Consider the following 18379-nt stretch of genomic DNA (forward strand, 5'->3'; position numbering starts at 1 on the left):
AGCAACCAAATAATTGTCCACGTTTTAATATAACCTTCATAGAACGGTATCGCTTGATTGTCAGTAATTTCATCCGAAATTTTCAAATTGGTACTTAGTCTCCGAAATCTGTTTCAGACAATTTGGAGTCGATTTAGCCATGTCCGTCCGATTGTCTGTCAGTCAGGATGGAGCGCACGATAACTCTCGAACGAATCAACCAATATTTTGTCCAAACTTAGTATAGGTTCGAAGATGGATCATCTCGGTCCAATCCTTTGGGTACCTCTAGAACAAAAGTTCAAAACTTTTCGATAAAGTTGTTCGTTCGCATGATAACTCTCGAAGGCAGTAATCGATTTGGTCTATACCTTGCACAACGCAATATTTTTACCAGACATAAATCAAGTTCCAATGTAGACTATATCGGTAAACTCCTTCGAGTACTTCCCATAAAAAAATAGTTTAAGGGTAATCGTTTTGATTATTGTTGTAACAACTTGGCCCTATTACGACGGTAAAAGCTTTTTCAGGAGCAAGTCCATAATTCCTAAAAAATGGCCCGAAATATGTCAACCCTACAACTCCATGTGTAGTGGCTGGAGCCACAGTAACTCTCGAACGGATCAGCCCAATCAGTCCAAAATTTGGACTTCGTAATAATTTGTCCAAACTTAGCCTAAGTTCGAAGGTAAGCCATATCGGTCGAGTCCTTCCGACAACTCCCCCTGAAAAGTGCAAAAAATTTCACTAAAATGGTACGCACTATTATCTTGAACGAAGCAATTGATTTTGTCAAAATTTTGGATTTCCTAATATTTTGCCCAAATTTAGTTTAACTGTTTGCTTAAGTGCTGTTTAGGGTCTGTTCGAAGATCCTTCGGAAAATTGTACCGACGCTACTGCTGGTGGTCCTGTTTACAGTGATATTATGTTTTTCGTGTGCTTCCCAACATAGCAGCCTGAAAACTCTATGTTATACGGTGACCAACAGATATCTATCAAAACAAGTAAAAAAAGTATAAGTCGGCTTGGCCGACAGAGATATACCCTCAGCCTCGGACCTTAAGAAAATAAGTAACACACAATACTTCTGACATCTATATAATACGACGTACAACGTTTGGACCAAATAGTTTTCTCCCTTCTAGGCTTATCTTACGTACTAACCAGATTAGTTGGTACCGGCAGGCTTTTTTGGAGCTTTTGGGCCATTATCTCTAAAAGTAAGGACTTGCCCCTGAAAAAAACATGTACTGTCGTAATGGGGAAAGCGAATACAAGTTGTTACAAAAAGAAAAAAAAACGATGTGAGGGCTTCAACTTCACTCTTCACAAATTTTGCGTGGGAAGTACTCAAAGGAGTGGACCTATATAGTACATATTCAAACCTTATCTATGTCCCGTAGAGATATTACGATGCGAAAAATATGAACCAAATCGGTTTAAGAATTATCGGGCGCACAATTTTTCCGAACATTTTCAAACTTTTGTGGGGGAGGTAACTGAAGGACTTCTAATTTGAATGTACATTTGTACAACTATGTTCCATAAATGAGAGCCACATTAGAAATAACAAGTAAAAAAAGTACCAGTCGGCTTTGCCGACAGAGATATACCCTAAGCCTATGTGAATTGAAACTTTCATCTACGGTCGGATCGAATGTATTTAGGGTCTTTTCAGTATTTTGTGTAATTTTTTGGAAATTTGAACTTGCCGAACAAAGTGTGGATTAGGATTAAAGTTAAAAAGCATCGGTATACATTTCCAAAGAATCTTGGAATAGACCTTAAACTGCACTTAGACACAAATGTTGAACTTTTGTGGGGGAGGTACCCTAAGGTACCTCCATTTTAGAAGTTAAACTATATTTGGACAAAATCTTAGGAGATTCCAAGTTTGTACCAAATTTGTTCAAAAGATATAATATATATAATTAATATTCGGGAAATGCACTGGAAGTTGTAGGCCGGTATTGCCTATCTTCGAACTTAAACTATGAAAAAATATGACGAAGGCCTAATTTTAGACCAAATCGGTTGATCAGTTATCGTGCTCTCTTCCCACAATATATGGTGCGATAGGGGTTTTCTACACCTATCGGGCTGTTTTCTCAAGAAGTATGGACTTGCCCCTGAAAATTTTTTTACCGTTGTAATTGAGCAAATTGGGCAAATGTAGTCCACCATATTCGAACCTGATATATATCTGGTAGGATGTGTAACGTTTGAACCAAATCGGTCACTCCATTCAAAAGTTATAGTGCGAACAAATTTCCCAACATTTTTGAACTTTTGTGGGAGAGGTACCTGTAGGAGTTCACCGATATCGCTTATCCTCGAACTTAAACTGTGTTTTTACAAAATATTACGAAAGACAAGTTTTGGGCCAAATCGGTTGATCCGTTCGAGAGTTTTCTTGTGGTCCATCCACTACACACCGTGTCATAGGGTTTTTGCAACTTTCAGCCTATTTTCTCAGGAAGTATGGACTTGCCCCTGATGAAACTTGTACCTTCGTATGGTGGCAGTGAATCGTTACGACAAAAATGAAAGCGATTCGAGAGCAGGTCCTAAACTGAACATTCACAAAATTTGTGTGGGAGGTAGCCGAATGAGTGGACCACATCTAATCTGGTAGACATTTCACGATGTGCAAAGTATGGACCAAATCGGTTACTCCCTTCAAGAGTTATCGTGAGCACAAATTTTCCGAAAATTTTTTAATTTTTGTGTGAGGTACCAGAAGGTGTGGACCGATATAACCCATCTTCGAACTTAAACTAAGTTCAGACAAAATATTACGAAAGCCAAATTTTTGAACAAAATCGGTTCATCCGTTTGAGAGTTATCGCGCGCACCAGCCAGGCAGACGGACGGACAATGCTTAATCGACTCCAAATCGTCTGAAACACATATCGTCCAAACAAACTTGGGGCCGAAACCATTATTTCGATGAGGCACATTTTGCCCGTATGAAAGTGTATATACCCTCGTATACCAGCCAGGCAGACGGACGGACAATGCTTAATCGACTCCAAATCGTCTGAAACACATATCGTCCAAACAAACTTGGGGCCGAAACCATTATTTCGATGAGGCACATTTTGCCCGTATGAAAGTGTATATACCCTCGTTAGCATAAATGCTGAGGGTATAAAAATGACTCCCAAATAAGATCCACTTCCAAATTGGACTATATCGATGTATTCCTTCAGGTACCTCCTCTGCAAATCTCCAATGGAGAAGGGGTCTTGGTTGTGTAGCCGGTTTTCGATCTGTCCATAGATGAAATTTTCAATTTACACATTAATTTTATGTCTCTGTTGGCAAAAACTGATACTTTCCTACTTTTATACCATAAATAAATACAATATTTACAATCTTCATTCATATGTATATTATTGATTTTCTCATAGCAAATGTCCGTGCAATTACTCTCCTTCACATCTTCTATATCTGCAAAGTCACTTGGATCCAGCTTATAATGCAATTGCTTATTGCTCATTTTCAACTCTTTCCATGTCCACATTAATGTTTCCATAATATGTGATATCCGTTTGACTGCCACTGCTGATATCTATTGGCAAATCCTTTTATCTACTACTTAGACCTGCGACACCGTTCGCTCATATATTTTGTAACAAATTTGTCAAACACACAGTAGTCGGTATAACCCTTTCTTATTTCACCAATACCCTAACCATGAGTTGTCCTTTTTAGGGGATGATACACACGCACATAATGTATTTGCGGAAGTAGAGGTCATTGCGATAAGCAGTAAGTAGTAGATACAGTTACTTTATTTGAACTGCATCTTCAATTATGACCACTTGTAATGTGTTTTTTCTTTGTTTCAACATAAATTTCACAGGGAAAGAGAAAGTCTAAGGGTGAGTGTATGTATTATATTTGTGTGTATGTGCATGTGTCTGCGTTCGTTCGTGTGCAGTTATAAGTTTTGTGTCTAATGAGTTGTTTCTGTTGTTGAGTTATTGCTTTACAATGCATTTTAATTGCAATTTCTCGTCGTCGCCGTCGTCCTCATAGTTTTCATTGTCATTTGTATTTGTATCAATATCAGATCGTAATGGTCGGTCGCTATGTCGATGTCTGGGTACACAACAACAAATGTTTACTCCCGTGTTGTGTTATTTTGTCCTTATGCTTTTGGTTTATTTCTAAATGCCCTTTCCTTTGGTTTGTGTGCGTGTGTGTGTACTTTGACATACAGTATACGTTTCAATGCATTGGGGAATAATTAAACATCTCTCTCCGGGGACATAAATCACTTTGAACAAAAGTCAATAGTATTAGTTTTCCATAGTAAATGTGTTAATGTTTACTTACACACATTTGTACATACAGAGATACGAGAATCTATTCTCTTTGGTGTTTCTTTTGATTGGGAAAATGTCTTTGTTATAATGCCTACGATTTCGTGGATAATGTAATGAGAATTTAAGCAGATGAAATACCTTATGTTGGGATTGCTGATAGCAGTGGTGGTATGAAAGGGTTTTATTTGCCGATTATCTACATGGCGTGGACATTAAATCAGATGTTCATAAAAACTGATTTATTTCACTTGTGTCCTTATGTTAATTATTACCACAAAAAAGAAATTATGGGCAATCGAAGTGCCGACAGAAATATACCTTCCGCCTGTGTGAGTTGGAACTTTCATCTACGGACAGATCGAAAAGCGGTCCCACAACCAATATCATTTGCCTAAAAATTTTTTATTTAGAGGTTTTTCTTAATTTTGTGGCCTTTTTTGGACGTAGATATGAGCTTGATGACCAATATATGGATTTGAATTAAAACTCAAGAGTGTTTCTGAGGAGGTTCCATTTAGGAAGTGGATCTTATTTTTGGCTGTCATTTCTTTTCGATAGATATCATGCACACATCATCAGTTGGTCACCGTATAATTTACAGCTTTTAGACCACTACGTCAGCATGCATGGACTTGTGCAAGAAAAACGTAATATCGCTGTAAGCAAGATCATAAGGAGTAGCTTCGGTATAAATTTCCAACGGATCTTCCAACAGATCTTAGCCTGCACGTACACAAATATGTTGAACTTTTGTGGGGAGGAAATTATGCTTACTGTGGATAAAATATTACAAAAGCCAAATTTTGGACTGAACTGGCTGATCCGTTCGAGAGTTATCGAGCGCCCCAGCCACTGTACATGGTGCCATAGGGGTTTTTTACAGCTTTCGCGTAAATTTCAGAGAATGCAAATTTTTGGAACAAAAATCGAAGATATTTGATAGGGGGTCCTAAACTGATTTTTTTGTGTGTGAGGTAACCGAAAGAGTGGACCTATATAGACCATATTCGTATCTGATCTATATGTCATAGTGATATCACATTGTTCAGAGTATGAACCAACTCGGTTACTGCCTCCGAGAGTTATCGTGTGCCCCATTTTAGCGAAAAGTTTTGATCTTTTGTGGAGCAGGTACCTGAAGGAGTGTACCGATATGGCTCATCTTCGAAGTTAAATTAAATTTGGACAAAATATTACGAGGGCCAAATTTCGGCCCGAATTGGCTGATGCGTTCGAGAGTAATCGTGCGCTTCAGCTACTACACATGGTGTAATAGGGGTATTTTACAGCTTGCTGGGCATTTTCTCAGGAAGTATAGACTTGCCCCTGAAAAATTTCGTACCGGGGTAATGGGGACAGCGAAGACAAATTGCTGCAATAAAAATCAAAGGGATTCGAGAGGAGGTCTTAGACTGCACTTTTTGAAACTTTGGGTGGGAGGTACCCGAAGGAGTGGGCCGACATTGTCCTTATTGGAACATCTATGAATGGTAGGAATTTTACAATGTGCAACCAAAACAACCAAACGAATTGCTTACTTCGAGAGTTATCGTTCACAACATTTTACAGAAAACTTGTGAACTTTTTTGTCGAAGTGCAAAAGTTATCGTGCGCACCAATCAGCCGGACAGACATGGTTAAAATGATTCCAAATTGTCTGAATCGAATTTCGTCCAAACATACTTGGTGTCTAAAACCATTGTATCGATGAGGCGCATTTTTGATCGTATTAAAGTGTATATAACCTCTTTATTTAGGCTAAAGAGGGTATAAAAATTTACAAATACCGATTCTATTCTGGATAAAAACTTGAACATTTATATAATTTGAGGTTTTAATATGTAGGTGATGCAGGGCAACCGTCCAAATAAATTTTCTACGTTGCAGAGACAGGTCTAAAAATAAAACCATTCGGTTTTATTTATAAATCGAGTCATTGCTCTGTGGAAAACCCAGTTTAGTTGGTGCCGGCAGGCTTCCTGGAAGCTTTTAGAACATTATTTCAGGAAGCATGGACATGCCCTCGAAAAAATTGCTCCGTCGTAACAAGGGCCGCATGGCAAACTTGTTTCACAAAATTTCAAAACGATCCGATATGAGCTATTAAACTGTACTTTTTCAAAATTGTGTCCATATTCAAACCTGATTTAGTCCATACTCAAACCTTACCATATGCAAAGTATATGTTGTACTGCACATGACATTAAAAATATTTTAGGCTATTTTAATGACAAAAGGTGCATATCTTTGACCCAAAAGTTGGGAAATTTAGTTTCCACAGTCTGATAATAGAGTGAGGCTGCTAGACTTCTCAGCTGCAAAAAATGTGGTAGCTAGCAGTACCAGATTTCAGCATCTCGACATTTATAAGGGCACCTGCCTGTTACCAGACCAAAAAAACAAAAAATCAAATTGATCACGTTGTGGTCGTGCGTGTCTGATGTACGGATCACCAACTCGTTGCAGCAAAAGTACTTATCAGATTAAACGTAGCAAATATAATACGAACATCGGTAAGCTGCAATCACAACATATTACCAGAACATATTCCACTCAACTGGCACAATTGCTTAATGAAAGCGCTCCTCGTCCAACTATCATATCAGAACAGTGACAAAATATTGTCCACTCCATGCAAACATCCGCAAAATCTATACTTGGATACCAGAGAACTCCAGCAAGGAACGTATGGTATGACCGCGAACCCAATGATTGGAAAGTGAGCATCTGTCTACAAGAAAGTAGATAAGACTATGTGCTCAAACTATAAACACATATGTAAGTTCGGTCCCTATTGCATATATGGCAGATATTGTAAGAACAACTACAGGTTATGGTCACTGGAATAAGTCTGACCGTAAACAGCGACCAGACCAAGCTGATAGTATCAACGCGTAATGCGTCCATAGAACTCGGACCAACTGTGGAAGAAGGTTTCTATAATTTTGTTTTGTAGATAAAGTCTTCGTTTACTTCAACGCGGCCCTAAACACAAAACACAACATTAGTTGTGAAATAATGAGAATAATTGTAGTGGCTAATATGTGCTACCTTGGCTTAAGTAAGCAGTTTAAAAACAAAGCAAAATCTCGTCAAACAAAATTAGGAATCCACCGAAGCCCCACACATCCAAGCACTATGCTACGTTTCAGGGGTGGTTAGACCGATCATCAGGCATATTGAAAGGTGTTTTTAATGGGTGGACAAAGGCTAAGCTTGGAAACTAGCATTTATATCACAAATCATTCGAAATTTGTATATTCGAACTATTTATTTTATTTTAATGTATGTCTTTTAATTCCAAACCTTTCCTATAGTCCGACTTGGCTGGTAACCCTATTTTTCAATGCTATATTACAAATACTAAGGCAGCTTTTTTCCACCTTTTCTATGAGCCAGGCTGGAATTCGAACCTGGGACTCCAACACCCAAGTGACACGGTCTTAGCGTTCTAAGCCACCATCAACTTGTCAACGATTCCGATTACAAATATTGATGATTAAAATCTTCTGATACAGAAGGACAAATAAAATTTCGAATGATTTAAGATATAAATGCTAGTTTCCAAGCTTAGCCTTCGTCCACCCACTAAAAACACCATTCAATATGCCTGATGATCGGTTTAACCACCCGTGAAACGTAGCATAGTGGTTGAATGTGTGGGGCTTCGGTGGATTCCTAATTTTTCAATGTACTTCTTAGGTCAAAATAGCTCAACTAGAAGGAGAATTAGTTAAAATTTTTAGTTACTACCCTTTTGTGGTACAGGTGCGATATGTATAAAAAATCCAATTGGACAATTAATACGCTTGGGCTCCACGTAATTGGCAATAATGCAGAAACTGTAAATTTTTATGTCATGATAGAGAAAATTTATAGCATGGGTGGAAAATGTGGTTTTCTACAGAATACCCATTTTATACTAGGCAGTAGTCCCGTTATCTACCAAACTCATTATAGCAATTTCTATCAGGGGAAAGGTCAGTCGTTCTTTCTTCATTTGTAGGCTACTTTGGCGGTATATGCCCTCCAGGAATTAAAAGATGGAGCAAATATAACATGTTTATATTTTTCATACAAAAGTAATAGTCCATTTCACTCGCTAAATAATATCAGATCATCGTCCAAGATTGTAGGCATCTTCTTCGGCCTATAGTCTTACCTCGTACAAAATTTCGTGACAATTGAGTTATAATCGCGACCTCTAGTGTGTTTATTATTACACCACAAACAAATAATTGGATATATAAGGCTGTAACTCTGTTATCTGATCATGTACGCCAACACAATTGGCATCAATAGAAAGGCCAAAAGTTTCTTTTCCAAGTATAGCTTACTTACCCGGAATATGTCTTCCAAGAATAAAGATATAAGATGTATATTAAAAATTTTCACAATTTTCACACAAAAGTTGTGGTCCATTTAACCCTCTATACATTATCTGATCGCCATCTTAAATTGCAGCTTCTTCTTTGTCATATACTCCTACCTTATTTAAATTTTCGCGTTGATCGGACTATTATTGTAGGTCGCAATAATAGCCGCCATAAAATTGGATAAATATCAGCATCACCAATAAAAATAGGGATCTATTTTGGTCTACACCCGACCTCCATACAAAATTTCGTGATGATCGGTCCATAATTGCGGCCTGTAGTTTGATTACAATTTATAATGGTCAGACGAACGGACGGACGGACGGATACACACCTGTAAATCTCTTTATCTCGTCGAGATATGAAGATTGGTATACCACATTGGGGGTCTCCGACGAATATTTCGCGGTGTTACATGAATTTTTACCAAAACAAACTTATAATACCCTTTCCACATAGTGGTGTAGGGTATAAAAACACATGGTACTCGTGCTAATGTATGGTTCTGAAGCATATGGTCTTGCGCCAACAGATAAGGCAGTGCTTGGTGTGTTTGAAAGAAAATGTCTTCGAAAGATCTACCGTTTAATCTTCGTTGAAAGTGTATATCAAGGTCGGATACTCGTGCTAATGTATGGTTCTGAAGCATATGGTCTTGCGCCAACAGATAAGGCAGTGCTTGGTGTGTTTGAAAGAAAATGTCTTCGAAAGATCTACCGTTTAATCTTCTTGACGGTGTATATCAAGGTCGGCTTGGCTTTTCTCTCTCATACACAGTGTACTTGAAAAAAAAAACGAACGATTAACATCATTTGGTGGTTGTTTTTTCACCTATACATAAACATTAACTTTAGATTGATGGAATTCTCTTGGGCGGCGCACTGTGATATTTCCATAATTCTTTTTTTTTCGACAGATAGCACTTTCAGCTTTCTGAAACATCAAAGTCACCAATTTCGGTAAGCGGTTGCAGAGGAATTAAAATTTTAAATTTAAATTTTGAGTTTTTTTTTAAATTCTGTGGTTTTGCGTTTTTCATATCTTCTAACTATTAAAAAAGCTCAAACACCAATAAATAAAAAAAAATATATACAAAAAATCAAAAAACAAAAAATTGGAAAAAAATCAAACATTTTTCCCAAATAGTTTTAAAAAATTTTAAATTTTTTTCCAAATTGAAAAAAATATTTCTTGGGTTTTCTTAAAACTCTTATAACAACTCATATATTTAAAAAATTCCATTTGTGTAAAAAAGCTATAATTTATATGGGAAATGGTATGGAAAAAAAATACATTTTTAACCATGTAATTTCAAAAAATTTAAAAAGTGTTAAACGGACGGAACGGGTCGGGTGCATATGGGCTGGAACTTTTAGATAACAGCTTGGAACAAAGTTCCGTTTCCACAGAATGATGTTCCAAGCTGTTCACTAAAAGTTCCAGTCAACTAAACTCGGAATTTCACTAACATTTAGTACCTGAAGAAAAATAAAATAGCTCACTTCGTTTAAACGATACGATAGTTTATTAAAACGAACACAATGTCTGTTATAGTTTCTGAGAAAGAGCTGTTTCTTTCTCCAGAAACGTGCAAAAATTACGAATTTTTCACAATTGGAAAACATTTTTCGTATTTAGGAGCACGCCACGCTCACACCTTCCAATATTTCGATCTATTTTGATCTAATTACACCACTATGTGGAAGGGGTATTATAAGTTTGTTTTGGTAAAACTGCATGTAACACCGCGAAATATTCGTCGGAGAACCCCAATGTGGTATACCAATCTTCATATCTCGACGAGATAAAGCGATTTTGAGATGTGTGTCCGTCCGTCCGTCCGTCCGTCTGTCCATTATATATTGTAATCAAACTCCAGGCCCCAATTATGAACCGATCGTCACGAAATTTTGTATGGAGGTCGGGTTCAGATCAGAAAATATCCCTATTTTTATTAGTGATGATCGTGAAATATTTAGCGGTTAAAATGGACCAAAAACACACTTTTTATCCAATTTTGTCACTGCTCTGTAGGTCGCAATAATAGTCCGATCAAAGCGAAATTTTAAATAAGGTAAGAGTATATGACAAAAGAAGAAGCTTGCAATTTGAAATGGCTATCAGATAATAAATTAAATTAAATGGACCACAACTTTTGTGTGAAAATTTTGAACATTTATAATATACAGCAAGTAAGCTATACTTGGAAGACGATCTCTTGACCTTTCCATTGAGGTCAATTATGTTGATGTACGTGATCACATAACAGAGTTACAGCATAATATATCCAGATTTTTGTTTGTAGTATTGTTATCAACACGCTAGAGGTCGCAATTATAGCTCAATAGTCACGAAATTTTCACGAGGTTAGAGATTATGTCGAAGAAGATGCCCACAATTTTGTATGATAATTTGATATTACAATATGCAACACTGAAAATGCAAACAACTTCTAGTATGAATTTTTTGAAAGTACATATTTAGACTTCAAAGACCCTAGTAGGGTTTTGTCCTGTCAGATCCAGTTCGGATTTTATGGCCTCATCTAAACCGGGCTAAATCTACACTTTTTTGCATTTATCAGGCCTTTTTCTCAGAATCGAATAGGAATTTGGACTTGCTGTCTTTAGCAATATTGTAGCCCTAAACTAGAAGAACTTATCTTTTGAAAAAACCACATAAGAAAAGCTACATTTAGGGCATCAAAATCTATAAAATATAGAAAATTTTACAAATTGCTGAAATTCTGGTCAGTACCGGCTATCTTTAGAACATTCTGAAACTCCAAAATGTTACTTCATGTTGTTTCAGCGGTATTTTGCATCATATATTTTAGAACACGTTTTTCAAACACAGTTCACACCAACAGTTTATTCTCGCATTTCGGATTTCACTACATTATTGAAATTTTTATTAAATCGTCATTGAAAAATGTACTGAAAACAACGGCATAGAGGCATTTTACAACAATGACATGTTCGGAAGAGTTGTGTATTAAATTCCAGGGAATATTTTTCTAAAAGAAAATATTCAGAAAAAAATTAACGGTTTTGGAGATACGGTGCGAAATGTATAAAAATTGTGGAATTTTTGCATATATTTTGAAATTTGAGGCAATCTACAAATTTGCTTCAGAGGTCAGAAGAAGATTAGCATTGGTTTCAGAGATATAAGCCCGAATTTCTTTAAAAACTCAATATTTAACCATGTTTAGATGGGGCCATAAAATCCGAGCTGGATCTGACACAACAAGACCCAACTAGGGTTTCTTGTCGTTTGGGTCTGTACTTTAAAAAATCCTCAGTTCGAATTGTTTGCACAAAATCACGTTAAAAATTTTGCACAGTGTTATTTACCAGGTTAAATGGACCATTACTTTTGTATGAAAAATATACAAATGTTATTTTTGGTCTATATTTTAAGCCCTGGATTGCATATACCGGCAAAGTAGCTTACATATGTAAAAATGACTACTGACATTTCCCCTGATGCAAATTGCAATTATGTTTCTGCTGCATAACGGCCCTACTGCCTAATATATAATGGGGTTTGTGTAAAGAACCACAATTTTTTCCCATTCTACAAATTGTCTCAATCATAACAGAGAAATTTTCAATTCAGTTGCCCATGGGATTTTTATACAAATATTACAGTTTGGGGTCGCTTCGACACCTATTTTATACCCTTAGCATTTAGGGTAAATAATGATTTTAGACCCCAAGTATGTTTGGACGAAATTCGTTTCAGACAATTTGGAGTCGTTTTAGTCTTGTCCGTTCATATGTGTCTCTTACTGTGTAACTGGATGGTGCGCACGATAACTCTCGAACGGATCTACCGACTCGAACCACATTTTACACTTAATATTTTGCTCAAGCTTAGTTTAATTTCGAATATGGGCTATATCGGTTCACTCCTTCGGTCGCATCCCCCGCAAATTTCAAAATTTTTCTAAAAATTGTGTGAACGCTAACTTTTGAAGAGAGCTATCGGTTTGGTACAAACTTTCAATATATTATTATTCCTTCCAGATATATGTAGATCCGGTAAGACTATTTCGGACCACACCTTCGAGTACTTCCCACACAAAATTCTGAAAAGTGAAATTTAAGAGTCCTCTCGAATCGTTTTGAATTTTTTCTGCAAACTGTCCTTGCGGCCGCCTTTACGATTGTACAATTGCAATAGCAAGCCCATACTTCCTGAGATTAAGGCCGATAAGCTCCAAGAAACCCTAAAAAACAAAAAAAAAAAAAAACTAAAATGGCAAATCCGGAAGTTAGCTCTCAAGGGGTTTTTCTGATTGGTCCAAACTTTTCACATCCTATTATTTCATCCAGTCATGTATCAGGTTGAAATATGGACTATATCGGCCCCGTCCTTCTACTACATACCACACGAAATTTGGTAAAAGTGCAGTTTGAGGACCCGTCTCGGATCTATTTCAATTTTTTTGAAGAAGGTTCTTTTCACGAGTATGTCCATACTTCCTGAGATAATGAAAAAAAAAATATTTTCGGGAGCAAGGAATTTTTAACTTTGTTATCATTAATTTTATTGTGTGCGTTTTTTCTAATATTTGTTTAAGCATGGTGCTGTCCACATATATACCAACATTGTAAATATAGATAACGCATTAAAATCCTAACTTTTATTATTTTCACTACCACTCACTGTAATTATAACGTTTGTAAAAAAGGCTCAATTAGAAATGTATAATTTATATAATTGTTCCAAAAACATCCCAGTAGGGACAAGGGATGCTTATCTTAAATCAATGCATTCATATTAGGTCATTGATATGTGACTTAGTTTTCATCGTCGAATCTGAAACGTGTGCCCTAAGTTGCCACTTGTAGAGATGTTTTAAATGGCTGAAATACTCAGGAAATATCGCCAACATTACTAAGGTGTATTTTGCCACCGTTGAAAATTTGATGGGGCCAGGCCTGGGAATCGAACCCGGACATTTAGCGTACAAGGCGGTTGCACATAGCTAATTCCTAGAGGTTGCGGTGTAGGGTATCACATGGTCGGCCCCGTCCGACTACGAGTATACCCTTTGCTTACTTGTTTTCCATATGTTGTTCCCACGAATTCATCAGACAATCCACTGGTACCTAATGCAAATCTAATTTACAACAAAATATCCACTTTTCAATTTAAATTCATTAAAAATATTTAACTAATTAAAATGAAATGCATACTTTTGACATTGTTCTATTTATTTACTGCTGGCTACCAAAAAAAGAACAATGATTTCGTGACAACACAACACAACACAACCCAAAACAAAAACTTCAAAACTCTACTTTTGTACAACACTTTTCTTCCACTTCAAACAATGGAAATTAAGTGAAGTGTATTTAAAGGAAATTAGTACCACCTTGACGCATGACTGCTTACGAATAATGAAGAAACAAAATGAAATGCGTGCCACGAATATTAACACACAAAAACCAACCAAACAAACAACAAATAAATAAATGGCAACAAACGGAAACCAAAGGAAGGACCAAAAGGATTTAACTAATTTTCGTTGAAGTACTTACATGCGTTCGCCATGGTTGTTTCACTAGAGTTGTGGTGGGTGGGGGATTGTGTATAGGGCGACGATAAGAGATGAAATCTAATTTAAGAGCAAAAACTTTGGAAAGTTCATTAGGAAGAGGTTTTCCACGAAGGGGAGTCAAAAGAAAAATCAATGAGTTTTTCTCTTCTAGATTTTTATAATTACATCTAAGTCCATTTCAAATGACTTCTGATTCAATCACATGAAAAAGAAGAAGAAGCAACTGTTGTTTGAGGAGGGCGAGGCATTATTAGTTTAACTTGATAATGATAATTTATTTATAAGTTTTAATTTGTTTGTCTTGCTAAACAAAAGCACAAAACTTTCTAACAACACATTCGTCGTGAAGAACAAAGACAAGATTTAAGGATATTCTTAACAAATTGTTGATTGTGTATTGGCTTACGAGCGGCGGAAGTGTAAAAGTCTTATAACGGAGTTCTATTGTCCATGTGACCAAAGTTTTTATCTTATCGTAGAGAATAACCGGAAATAGTTAAGGGTGTTAGGTGGAAATGTAAGATTTATTGCCAGAATGCAAGTTTTGATAAGATTAAAAATGGGAAGTATTACATTGGAATTCGTTATATAAATCTGACATGAGACTGTAACAAAATTCATTTTGTGAGTTATGGTTGTCCACTGAACCTTGTGAAGGTTTAAATACGTAAAATTTCGAACATGTAATAAACGCTTAAGGTGTTGCTCTCGTCTCTGTGAGAGGCTAGAACAGGGATTATTTTGTTGCATGTTGCGTGAACACAGCCCCTATTGAGTCGCCGTCGTCATCAGCATATCAGACACCCCCGCTGTTCTCCCAACAGCAGAATGAAAATGCATACTATATTGGCAATGGACTACGAGGTACGCTTGACGTAAGAGAGGCCTTTATGAGTCGGAAAAATATCACGGCACAGTCGGAGCTGGAAACCAAACTCAACAACCACTGCAAGCTCTTCAAGTCGGTGACCGGTATAACTTGGGGTGCTGACAACCTATCTGTGGTAAGCTATGCGGCGCCAGCGTGGTATGTAAATGTTAGCGCTACGCAGTGCAATAATATTCAAACCTGCTGACCTTAGGACTACGACAGGGTGGCTCCTCATGATATAGGAACATGAACACAACAGGATGTTGTCGATGCCGGACCTGCTTGGGTGATATCGCAGTGAGCATCCCTGTCACAATTTAATGGACAGGCTTCAGCCACCCAGGCATCTTCATAATTAGAGAGCGGTCCAAAGGTATAAACGAGAACCTCAGGCAGGCTTGGATAGACTAATGCAGAAAAACAATGAAAATGCCGTACATGGGGCCATCGACGTAGCCAGGGAGGAGGCCCAGCCTAAACTCCCCCACCAGAAATGGTAATTTTTTAGACATTTTTTGGATTTTTTACTCACTAATGGGTGCCACCATTGTGCAATGGTATGCCCACACGCCTTGCACTCAGAAGGTCTGCGGTACAGTTCCCAGGCCAAGCAACGACACAGAAAAACAGTGTAAATGCCGTAGTTGGGGGCCATCGACGTAGCCAGGGAGGAGGCCCAGCCTAAACCCCCCCACCAGAAATGGTAATTTTTTTGGACATTTTTTGAATATTTTACTAACAAATGGGTGCCTCCATGGTGCAATGATATGCCCACACGCCTTGCACTCAGAAGGTCTGCGGTACAGTTCCCTGGCCAAGCAACGTCACATTTTCAACGGCGACAATATACGCCTCAGTAATGTAGGCGACATTTCCTGAGTATTTCAGCCATGTAATACTTCTCTACAATGGTGTCTTAAGACACGCCGTTTGGACTCTGCGATAAAAAGTACGTCCCATCTCATTGAGCTATTATGAATCGGGGTGCACTCATGGATATGAGAGAAGTCTCTCTTCGGGAAGAAGAAAGGTCGTTGCGGAAGATCATCATTGCTGCAGTCGTTCGCTATATACCTACTATTTAAATACCTGAAAAGAGACCAAGTTTCTCAGCAGAGGTGGCGGACAGGCAAATGGGCTTTATGAGCGTTATAATTGTCTTCAGCGCGCGAATTTGTGAAAGCTAATTAGCCAAGTGTCAGCGAGATCAACAATCACCGCTTTAGAAAACTGCAAAACCCTCTACTCAGTGTAGCTGACGTTCCTGGGTATCATCACTGCTAACTACCGGTTAAATTTATGAAGTGAGACCAAATTTTCCGGCTGAGCTCTCGCATCGAGCCAACCCCAGTGACACCAAAGTCAGGCGGCTAACACGGAAAGTTAACATGGGAAGAGTTGCAACATTGCAGTCAGAATAAGTGAATTTTGGACAACGGTTAAGTCCACGGACAACGGTTAAGAAATATGAGCCTCAATAACGTTTGGCACCACGCAAGGTATTTTAATCGAGAACTTGTCGAGCACCCCGGGGGACAGGGCGAAGAGGAGAGTACTACAGCGCATGATAGAAGAACCAGAGAAGGAATGGCTTAACCCAAGCGTTGGGCGCTGAAGGTGTTGGGCCATAAACATTCCCATGGTAATGCTGATACAGCTACATGAGCTTGAAGTTGAGTAACTCCAGAATAAGTGAATTTTGGACAACGGTTAAGTCCACGGACAACGGTTAAGAAATATGAACCTCAGTCACGATTGGCACCACTACACTGACAGATCCGAAGAGCTACGCTAGGTATTTTAATCGAGAACTTATCGAGCACCCCGGGGGAGACAGGTATCCTCATGATAGAAGAACCAGAGGAGGAATGACTTATCCAAAGCGTTAGGCTCAGAAGACGTTGGGGCATGGTCATTCTCATGGTAATGCTGATTCAGCTACATGAGCCTGAAGTTGAGTAACTCACAAATGTTCTCAAACAATCGTTAGTCACCCGTATCGAGTCCGAAGTCTTGAAAATGGGCGGAGTGGTTGTGCTACTGAAGCATGCCAGCAATATTACAGACAAGTTTCGTTTTTGTCGCCCGTGTCAATTTCTCTCAAGGCTTTACTTCTCCTCAGCGTCGAAAATAACTATGCAGTTGCCGATCATCAGCATGGGTTCCGTAGGCAACAGAGTACTACAACAGATCTTCGTACCATATCTCCAGATATTAGTGCAGGACTCAATCTGAATAAGCCGTGTGGTACGACAGTGATAATGGCACTCGACTTATAAAAAGCCTTTTCTATGCTGTTTGAGGGCATCGAACAGACACCCTCCGGTCACGTTTGAAACTTTGGATAATAAATTATATTTGTGGTCACCAGAATTTTCCATGGTAATGATGAAACAGCTATAAGCGCCTGGAGTTGAAAATCTCACCAAAGTTCTCAAATAGTCATTAGCCACCCACATCGAGCCAAAAGTCTACAAAATGGGTAGGGTGGTCCCGCTGCTGAAGCCAGTGGTGGATGCCAGCAAAGGTACAGGCCGATTTCGTTCTGGCAGCTCGTAGCAAAGACTCTCAAAGCTTCACTCCTTCCCAGCGTCAAAAATAGCTATACAGTTGCCGATCTTAAGCATGGGATCTGTAAGCAGCATCTCCACTCAAATTTGTGGAGGACTCAATCTGAACTAGCCATGTGTTAGGACGGTGATGGTGGCGCTCAACTTATCAAAAGCTGTTGATACTGTCAAGCACACGTTGTTTGAGGACATAAAGCAGACACCCTTTGGCCATGTTTGAAGTGTAGAATAATACATTATATGTGTGGACCTCAGTCGTACGTGGAATTCAGGAACAAGAAGTCGAAGCCCCGAAGATTGCAACAGGAAGTTCCTTAAGGTTAGGTAATATCCCCCGAACAGATCGATTTTACCAAATTTTTACGCGTGAGAGTATGCGAATGTTCGACTCTGATGGCCGGAGATTAGCACAAAGTTGAATGTCGCGGTCGATGGTAACAGGGTTCCGACCAGTAACTACTAGAAGGTTCGAGGTATCAGATTCCACTCACTTTTGACGTCATTCTTGCATGCCACAGCTAATTGAGATAAGCTCAGATGTAGGATCAAAGTCCTCAAGTTACTGGTAAGTGCCAGTGTGGTAAGAGCAAAGCGATGGAACAATATTCAAACCTTTCAAAATGACGCACGGGAACTGCAAGAAGGTATATCTTTATGCCATTAGTGTACCA

The sequence above is a fragment of the Musca autumnalis genome, unplaced genomic scaffold (assembly GCF_047663935.1).
Source record: "Musca autumnalis isolate F117 unplaced genomic scaffold, ASM4766393v1 scaffold_1, whole genome shotgun sequence".
NCBI classification, from domain to species: domain Eukaryota; kingdom Metazoa; phylum Arthropoda; class Insecta; order Diptera; family Muscidae; genus Musca; species Musca autumnalis.